We start from the raw sequence: 9,230 nt of genomic DNA on the forward strand, positions 1-9,230 counted from the left end.
TGTACTAAGCGCTTGGGAAGTACAAGTCGGCAACATACAGAGACGGTCCCTACCCAACAATGGGCTCACAGTCTGATGATGACAATTTCTTAAGTGCTTACTATGTGCAAAGCACTGTTCTAAGCGCCAGGGAGGATACAAGAGAAGTAGCATGGTAGCTTCTTCCCATATATTTGTATATATTTATTACTCTATTTATTTTATTTGTACATATTTACTACTCTTTTTATTTTATTAATGATATCTCTGTCTCCACCCTTCTAGACTGTGCGCCCGTTGTTGCATAGGGACCGCCACTGTATGTTGCCGACTCGTGCTTCCCAAGCGCTTAGCACAGTGCTCTGCATGCAGTAAGCGCTCAATAAATACGATTGAATGAATTAATCTGTAATTCTATCTATTCTGATGGTATTGACACCTGTCTACTTGTTTTGTTCTAAATGTCTGTCCCCCCCTCTAGACTGTGAGCCCATGGTTGGGTAGGGGCTGTCTCTAACTGTTGCCGAATTGTAATTCCCAAGCTCTGCACACCATAAGTGCTCAATAAGGAAGGAAGGAAGGAGGGAAGGAAGGAAAAGGAAAAAAAGGAAAGGAAAAAATGAAAGGAAAAGGAAAAAAGGAAAGGAAAGGAAAGGAAGGAAGGAAGGGAGGAAGGAAGGAAGGAAGGAAGGGAGGAAGGAAGGAAGGAAGGAAGGAAGGAAGGAAGGAAGGAACGAAGGAAAAGGACTGAGACTGAGCCCCCTCCTTCCTCTCCCCCTCCCCATCCCCCCCACGTTACCTCCTTCCCCTCCCCACAGCACCTGTATATATGTTTGTACACATTTATTACTCTGTTTTATTTGTACATATTTATTCTATTTCTTTTATTTTGTTAATATGTTTTGTCTTGTTGTCCGTCTCCCCCTTCTAGACTGTGAGCCCGCTGTTGGGTAGGGGCTCTCTCTATATGTTGCCAACTTGTACTTCCTAAGCGCTTAGTCCAGTGCTCTGCACACAGTAAGCGCTCAATAAATACAATTGAATGAATGAATGAAAGAAGGAAAGGAAATCAATCAATCGTATTTATTGAGCGCTTACTGTGTGCAGAGCACTGTACTAAGCGCTTGGGAAGTACAAGTTGGCAACATCTAGAGATGGTCCCTACCCAACAGTGGGCTCACAGTCCAGAAGGGGGAGGAAAGGAAGGAAAAGGGAAAAAAAAGGAAAGAAACAAAGGAAAGGAAAGGAAAGGAAGGGAAAGGAAAAAAGTTAAGAAAAGAAGGAAAGGAAGGAAGGAAGGAAAAAGAAAAACAGGAAAGCAAAAAGGAAAGGAAGGAGGGAAAAGAAAAAAATGGAAAGAAAAAAGGAAAGGGAAGGAAGGAAAAGGAAAAAAGGAAAGGAAAGGAAGGAAGGAATGAAAAGGAAAAAAATGGAAAGAAAAAAGGAAAGGGAAGGAAGGAAAAGGAAAAAAAGGAAAGAAAAAAGGAAAGGGAAGGAAGGAAAAGGAAAAAAGGAAAGGGAAGGAAGGAAGAGAAAAAAGGAAAGGGAAAGGAAAAGGAAGGGGAAAGGGGAAAGGAAGGAAGGAAGGAAGGAAAGAAGGAAAAGGAAAAAAGGAAAGAAAAAAAGGAAAGGAAAAAAAGGAAAGGGAAGGAAGACAAAAAAAGGAAAGAAAAAAGGAAAGAAAAAGGAAAGAAGGGAAGGGGGAAGGAGAAAGGGGAAAGGAAGGAGGAAAGGAAGGAAAAGGGAAAAAAGGAAAGAAAAAAGGGAAAGGAAAGGAAAAGGAAAGAAGGGAAGGAAGGGGGGAGGGAGCGCAGGGGTCCCGCCGTCAGTCAGTGAGGGAGGGCGAGTAGCGCGAGAAGCGCTAAGTGCGCACGCGCCGGATCTGCGTGGGGATTGGCCAGAGCCTCCGCTCCTCCCCTATGGGGGCCCCGCCCACTGAGGTCCGGGCCCCCGCCCCTCGGCTCTATGTTGGGGCGAGGAGCGCGCACGCGCCGGATCTGCGTGGGGATTGGCCAGAGCCGCCGCTCCTCCCCCCAAGGAGGCCCCGCCCCTCGGCGCTGCGTTGGCGGAAGGAGCGCGCACGCGCCGGGGCTGCGTGGGGATTGGCCGGAGCCTCCGGCCGTCCCCCCTGGAGGCCCCGCCCCTCGGGCCGGAGCGCGCGAGGACGGCTCGGGCGTGCGCGCCCCCTGCCGGCGGAATGACCTTGGCCTGGTCGCTTGTTTGGAGGCGCCTTTCATTCAGTCCTATAATAATAATAATAATAATAATAATAATAATGGCATTTGTTAAGCGTTTACTATGTGCAAAGCACTGTTCTAAGCGCTGGGGGGGATACAAGGTGATCAAGATGTCCCACGTGGGGCTCACAGTCTTAATCCCCATTTTACAGATGAGGTAATTGAGGCACAGAGAAGTTAAGTGATTTGCCCAAGGTCACACAGCAGACAGGTGGAGGAGTCGGGATTCGAACCCATGACCTCTGACTCCAAAGCCCGGGCTCTTTCCATTGAGCCACGCTGCTTCTTATTTACTGAGCGCCGCCTGCATGCACACCCCCTAAGAGCAGCGGGCCTCAGGGGAAATCAATCAATCGTATTTATTGGGCGCCTACTGTGTGCAGAGCACTGGACTCAATCAATCAATTGTATTTATTGAGCGCCCACTGTGTGCAGAGCACTGTACTAAGCGCTTCGGAAGTACAAGTTGGCAACATATAGAGATGGTCCCTACCCAACAGTGGGCTCACAGTCTAGGAGGGGGAGACAGACAACAAAACAAAACATATTAACAAAATAAAATCAATAGATAGATATGTACAAGTAAAATAAATAATTAGAGTAATCAATCCGTACAAACATATATACATATATACAGGTGTTGTGGGGAAGGGAAGAAGGGAGATCAGTGTGGGAAGGTCTCCTGGAGGAGGTGAGCTCTCAGTAGGGCCTTGGAGCCTGGCCTTGGGACGCAGAGGTCGTGTGTTCGAATCCTGACCACCACTGATTCATTCAATCTTATTTATTGGGTGCTTACTGTGTGCAGAGCACTGTACTAAGCGCTTGGGAAGTCCAAGTTGGCAGCATATAGAGACAGTCCCTACCCAACAGCGGGCTCACAGTCATTCATTCATTCATTCATTCATTCAATCGTATTTATTGAGTGCTTACTGTGTGCAGAGCATTGTACTAAGCGCTTGGGAAGTCCAAGTTGGCAACATAGAGTGACGGTCCCTACCCAACAGCGGGCTTACAGTCATTTATTCCTTCAGTCATATTCACTGAGCGCTTACTGTGTGCAGAGCACTGTACTAAGCGCTTGGGAAGTCCAAGTTGGCAACATATAGAGACGGTCCCTACCCAACAGTGGGCTCACAGTCTAGAAGATCAGAGGTGTGACCTTGGACAAGTCACTTCACTTCTCTGGGCCTCAGTTCCCTCATCTGTCAAATGGGGATGAAGACTGTGAGCCCCATGTGGGACAACCTGGTCACCTTGTATCTACCCCAGTGCTTAGAACAGTGCTTGGCACATAGTAAGCGCTTAACAAATGTCATTATAATAATAATAATAATAATGGCATTTATTGCCCACTGTTGGGTAGGGACCATCTCTATATGTTGCCAACTTGTACTTCCCAAGCGCTTAGTGCAGTGCTCTGCACACAGTAAGCGCTCAGTAAATACGATTGAATGAATGAGTGAATAATGATAATAATTAATAATGCTTAATTATTATGTTAAGCGCTTACTATGTGCAAAGCACTGTCTTCAGTGTGACCTTGGGCGAGTCACTCCGTGCCTCAGTTTCCTCATGTGTAGACTCAATCCATCAATCGGTGATATTTATTGAGCACCTTATCGTGTGCAGAGACTGTACTAAGCACATGGGAGAGTACCAAACGACAGGGATGATAGACCCATTCCCGGCTCACAGCGAGCTCATACAATAATGATGGCATTTATTAAGCGCTTACTATGTGCAAAGCACTGTTCTAAGCGCTGGAGGGGGGGAGACAGGCATTAAAATAAATAATTTACCGATATGTTCATAAGTGGCATGGGCCTATCAAGTGATAAACCTAAAATGCATTTTAAAAGAATAAATATCCTCCAGGAGGCCTTCCCAGACTGACCCCCCTTTTGGGTAGGGACCGTCTCTATATGTTGCCAACTTGTACTTCCTAAGCGCTTAGTACAGTGCTCTGCACACAGTAATCGCTCAATAAATATGATTGAATGAATGAATGAATGAATTCCCCCCCCCCCCCGCCGCCCTACCTCCTTCCCCTCCCTACAGCACTATGTATATACTTGTACGGATTTATTACTCTATTTATTTTACCTGTACCTATTTACTATTCTATTTACTTCGTTAATGATGTGCCTATAGCTACAATTCTATTTATTCTGACGATTTTGACACCCGTCTGCACGTTTTGTTTTGTTGCCTGTCTCCCCGCTTCTAGACTGTGAGCCCGTTGTTGGGTAGGGACCGTCTCTAGATGTTGCCAAATTATACTTCCCAAGCGCTTAGTACAGTGCTCTGCACACAGTAAGTGCTCAATAAATACGATTGAATGAATGAATGAATGAATGAATCCCCCCGCCCTACCTCCTTCCCCTCCCTACAGCAGTTGTATATATTTGTACAGATTTATTACTCCATTTATTTTACCTGTACCTATTTACTATTCTATTTATTTTGTTAATGACGTGCCTATAGCTATAATTCTATTTATTCTGATGATTTGGACACCCGTCTACATGCTTTGTTCTGTTGCCTGTCTCCCCCTTCTAGACTGTGAGCCCGTTGTTGGGCAGGGGCCGTCTCTATATTGTTGCCGACTTGGACTTCCCAAGCGCTTAGTCCAGTGCTCTGCACACAGTAAGCGCTCGATAAATACGCTTGAATGAGGGAATGAATAAATGGAAATATAGGGATTAAGATTGTGATGGGATTAAGATGAAGATTGTGAGCCCCATTTGGGCTGCGGACTGCGTCCGAACTAATTAGCTTGGATTTATCGCAGCGGTGGGTAGAGCCCAGGCACGTAGTAAGCTCTTAACAGATACTAGACTGTGAGCCCGTTGTTGGGTAGGGACCGTCTCTATACGTTGCCAACTTCTACTTCCCAAGCGCTTAGTCCAGTGCTCTGCACACGGTGAGCGCTCAATAAATACGATTGAATGAATGAATACTATTAAAAAAATTGTTCCTTACCACATTAAGTCATTGTGAGCCAACGCCAGGGCTCCTATATTTGGAACATTTGAAGACACCAAATTGGGACCGTCTCTATATGTTGCCAACTTGGACTTCCCAAGCGCTTAGTCCAGTGCTCTGCACACGGTAAGCGCTCAATAAATACGATTGAATGAATGAATACTATAAAAAAAATGGTTCCTTACCACATTAAGTCATTGTGAGCCAACGCCAGGACTCCTATATTTGGAACATTTGAAGACTCCAAATTGACCATGGGAGGGTGCCCTGTACTGAATAAAAGAAAACACCAAATTCCCCTCATTTGTCTGCATTTTCCTCTCTGTTTCCACCCAAGACGTTCCCACCGGGGTCCACGTGGACCAGGGCAGGATTAGGGCCTGGATAGTGAACAGACTGAGAAAATGGAAAGGGGCAAATAGGACATTTCAGGGGATTTTCTCTAAATAGCTGGGAAGCGCCGGGGATAAATCACGGGCCTGGAATCCTAATCCCAGTTTTGTCACTCACCTGCTTTGTGACCCCGGGCAAGTCACTTCACTTCTCTTGGCATAGTAATCAATCAATCAATCATATTTATTGAGTGCTGACTGTGTGCAGGGCACTGTACTAAGCGCTTCTAGACTGTGAGCCCACTGGTGGATAGGGACCGTCTCTATATGTTGCCAACTTGTGCTTCCCAAGCACTTGGCGCTCAATAAATGCGACTGATTGATTGATTGATTCCCCCTCCTCCCCCCCTCCTTACCTCCTTCCCCTCCCCACAGCACCCGTATATATGTATATATGTTTGTACGGATTTATTGCTCTATTTCTTTATTTTATTTGTGCACATTTATTCTATTTATTTTATTTTGTTAAGATGTTTTGTTGTCTGTCTCCGCCTCCTAGACTGTGAGCCCGCTGTCGGTTAGGGACTGTCTCTATCTGTTGCCAACTTGGACTTCCCAAGCGCTTAGTACAGTGTTCTTGCACACAGTCAGCGCTCAATCAATATGATTGAATGAATGAATGAGTGAACGTGCCTCAGTTACCTCATCTAGAGTGTGAGCCCACTGTTGGGTAGGGACCGTCTCTGTTGCCAACTTGGACTTCCCAAGCACTTGGTACAGTGCTCTGCACACAGTAAGCGCTCAATAAATACGACTGAATGAACGAATGAATTAACAAATACTGTATAAAAAAAGTGTATTTCTCATTTTACTCATTTGACCTTGCAAAGAAAATCTAAAATCCTAGGTTGGACTCCGGAATTTTTCCCCTCCCTTCATCCACTGTGTCCCTTAGCATTCATTCATTCATTCAATCGTATTTATTGAGCGCTTACTGTGTGCAGAGCACTGTACTAAGTGCTTGGGAAGTACAATCAATCAATCAATCGTATTTATTGAGCGCTCACTGTGTGCAGAGCACTGTACTAAGCGCTTGGGAAGTACAATCAATCAATCGTATTTATTGAGCGCTCACTGTGTGCAGAGCACTGTACTAAGCGCTTGGGAAGTACAAGTTGGCAACATATAGAGACGGTCCCTACCCAAAAATGGGCTCACAGTCTAAAGGACACACTTGAAGGTGGGGATGCTGCTGCTGCTGATAATGGCATTTATTAAGCACTTACTATGTGCAAAGCACCGTTCTAAGCGCTGGGGAGGTTACAAGGTGATCAGGTTGTCCCACGTGGGGCTCACAGTCTTACTCCCCATTTTACAGATGAGGTCACTGAGGCCCAGAGAAGTCAAGCGACTTGCCCAAGGTCACACAGCTGACAAGTGGCGGAGCTGGGATTTGAACCCATGACCGCCGACTCCCAAGCCCGGGCTCTTTCCACTGAGCCATGCTGCTTCTGGATTGGCGTTCATTCATTCATTCCTTCATTCAATCGTATTTATTGAGCGCTTACTGTGTGCAGAGCACTGGACTAAGCGCTTGGGAAGTACAAGTTGGCAACAGTGAGATTGTTTCCTGAAGGATGCACTGGCCACTTGTACCCCAGATATTTTTGGGGCCATAAAATGCCCTCCGGTGAGCCAGAGAGATGGGAAATGACAAACTAATTCATCTGGGTGGTGGAGGGATGGGAGGGGAGGTGCGTTGCTTTTACTTACAGCTCGGAAGAGGGAAAAAAATGCAGTGTTTGTTATGTGTGAGAAGATATTTTCCTCTGAAAGCTGCCAGAGCAGGAAAAGACACCTTAAAAAAGGACCAGGCAGCCACTTGACTGTAAAGGTTTTCCCACTAACCGAAAGGAAAAATCCGATACACGCTTTCCTATAGGCGAAACTACATTTTTTCTTCACAATGAGAGGAAGGCTTATTTTCTGTATTATTGCCTCCGTCTATCATCATCATCAATCGTATTTATTGAGCGCTTACTATGTGCAGAGCACTGTACTAAGCGCTCGGGAAGTACAAATTGGCAACACATAGAGACGGTCCCTACCCAACAGTGGGCTCACAGTCTAAAAGGGGGAGACGGAGAACAAAACCAAACATACCAACAAAATAAAATAAATGGGATAGATATGTACAAGTAAAATAAATAAATAAATAGACTGTGAGCCCACTGTTGGGTAGGGACCGTCTCTCTATGTTGCCAACTTGGACTTCCCAAGCGCTTAGTCCAGTGCTGTGCACACAGTAAGCGCTCAATAAATACGATTAATGAGTGAATGAATGAAATGACAAACTAATTCGTCTGGGTGGTGGAGGGATGGGAGGGGAGGTGCGTTGCTTTTACTTCCAGCTCGGAAGAGGGAAAAAAAGTGCAATGTTTGTTATGTGTGAGAAGATATCTTCCTCTGAAAGCTGCCAGAGCAGGAAAAGACACCTTAAAAAAGGACTAGGCAGCCACTTGACTGTAAAGGTTTTCCCACTAACCGAAAGGAAAAATCCGATAAATGCTTTCCTATAGGTGAAAGTACATTTTTTCTTCACAGTGAGAGGAAGGCTTATTTTCTGTATTATTGCCTCCGTCTAGATGTCTTCTAGACTGTGAGCCCACTGTTGGGTAGGGACCGTCTCTCTATGTTGCCAACCTGGACTTCCCAAGCGCTTAGTCCAGTGCTGTGCACACAGTAAGCGCTCAATAAATACGATTAATGAATGAATGAATGAAATGACAAACTAATTCGTCTGGGCGGTGGAGGGATGGGAGGGGAGGTGTGTTGCTTTTACTTCCAGCTCGGAAGAGGGAAAAAAGTGCAATGTTTGTTATGTGTGAGAAGATATTTTCCTCTGAAAGCTGCCAGAGCAGGAAAAGACACCTTAAAAAAGGACTAGGCAGCCACTTGACTGTAAAGGTTTTCCCACTAACCGAAAGGAAAAATCCGATAAATGCTTTCCTATAGGTGAAAGTACATTTTTTCTTCACAGTGAGAGGAAGGCTTATTTTCTGTATTATTGCCTCCGTCTAGATGTCTTCTAGACTGTGAGCCCACTGTTGGGTAGGGACCGTCTCTCTATGTTGCCAACTTGGACTTCCCAAGCGCTTAGTCCAGTGCTGTGCACACAGTAAGCGCTCAATAAATACGATTAATGAGTGAATGAATGAAATGACAAACTAATTCGTCTGGGTGGTGGAGGGATGGGAGGGGAGGTGCGTTGCTTTTACTTCCAGCTCGGAAGAGGGAAAAAAAGTGCAATGTTCGTTATGTGTGAGAAGATATCTTCCTCTGAAAGCTGCCAGAGCAGGAAAAGACACCTTAAAAAAGGACTAGGCAGCCACTTGACTGTAAAGGTTTTCCCACTAACCGAAAGGAAAAATCCGATAAATGCTTTCCTATAGGCGAAACTACATTTTTTCTTCACAATGAGCGGAGTGCTTCACAACGGTGCTCTAAGCGCTGAGGGGGGACACAAGGTGATCAGGTTGTCCCACGTGGGGCTCACAGCTTTAATCCCCATTTTACAGATGAGGTCACTGAGGCACAGAGAAGTGAAGTGGCTTGCCCAAGGTCACACAGCTGCCAAGCGGCAAGAGAGACGAACAGAGAAGCCAAGCTGTAATTCATCCCTTCCGTATTGCTCACA

This window comes from Tachyglossus aculeatus, chromosome 12 (assembly GCF_015852505.1).
Source record: "Tachyglossus aculeatus isolate mTacAcu1 chromosome 12, mTacAcu1.pri, whole genome shotgun sequence".
Taxonomy (NCBI): domain Eukaryota; kingdom Metazoa; phylum Chordata; class Mammalia; order Monotremata; family Tachyglossidae; genus Tachyglossus; species Tachyglossus aculeatus.